The 960-nt window shown below is 41.8% G+C and overlaps 1 protein-coding gene across 1 annotated transcript in view; it reads left to right on the forward strand.

The window, feature by feature from the left end:
- RUFY4 (RUN and FYVE domain containing 4) overlaps positions 1 to 960 on the forward strand; it is a 24,752-nt gene that overhangs the window by 17,155 nt on the left and 6,637 nt on the right. The gene's annotated exons all lie outside the window — the stretch shown is intronic.

A 960-nucleotide genomic window follows, 5' to 3' on the forward strand; every position in this document is an offset into this window, starting at 1 on the left:
TAGTGGGGGTGGCTAAAAGGGGTCAATGGGGGGAAAGAGGAGACATATGTAATACTTTTAACAATAAAGATTTAATTTTAAAAAAAATATTAATAAAATGGAAATATTTTTTAAAAGAGAACAAATAGAAATGTTGGCTTGACGCCTCTAAAGGAAGACACAAGACTGGACCCTGTTTTCATTTCTCTGAAGTTGGTGAGGAGTCAGCCTATGTGTCAGTCCACACAGTGCTCAGTTTGGTGTGTGGTGTGGCGTTTGTGGAGTGTGGTATGTGTTATGTTGAGAATGTGCATGGTGTTTTGTAAGTGTATGTGGTACTAGTATGTGTGGTGAGTACATGTGATGTGTGTGGTGTGGTGTGTGTGTGTGCCATGTGGTATGTGTGCTGTGCTATCAATGTGTGTGTTGTTATGTGCTGTGTTGTAAGTGTATTTGACATATGGTGTGTGTATATGTGCAATGTGATGTGTTTGTGTATGTATAGTGGGGGGGTTGGTAGATGTGGTATGTGTGTAAGGTGATGTGTATATGTACAATGTGAAGTGTGTATGTATGTGTATGTATAATGTAATGCATATGTATAGTGTAGTGTGTATATGTATAATGTGGGGTATGTGTATGTGTAGAGTGGTCTGTGTGTATATAATGTAGAGGGGTGTATGTATGGGGTGTTTGTTTTGTGGAGGGGTGTATTGTAGGGTGATATGTGTATGAATAGTGTGGGTGTGTATGTATAGTGTGGTGTGATGTGTGTGTGTGTGTGTGTGTATAGTGTGAGTGTGTGTATATTGTGTGGTGTGTGTATGTATCAAGTGTAGTGTCGGGGGGGAGAGGTGGATTTCAACTTCAGGGGTCACCACCAGTTCCTCTAGGGCTCTCTGGCAGACAGAGGCCCAGCCTAGCTCAGTCAAAGCTGAGCTTTTCTCCTCAGAACTCAGTCTTCCCTTTGTACCCAGGTGT

The sequence above is a fragment of the Myotis davidii genome, unplaced genomic scaffold (genome assembly GCF_000327345.1).
Source record: "Myotis davidii unplaced genomic scaffold, ASM32734v1 scaffold575, whole genome shotgun sequence".
Taxonomy (NCBI): Eukaryota; Metazoa; Chordata; class Mammalia; order Chiroptera; family Vespertilionidae; genus Myotis; species Myotis davidii.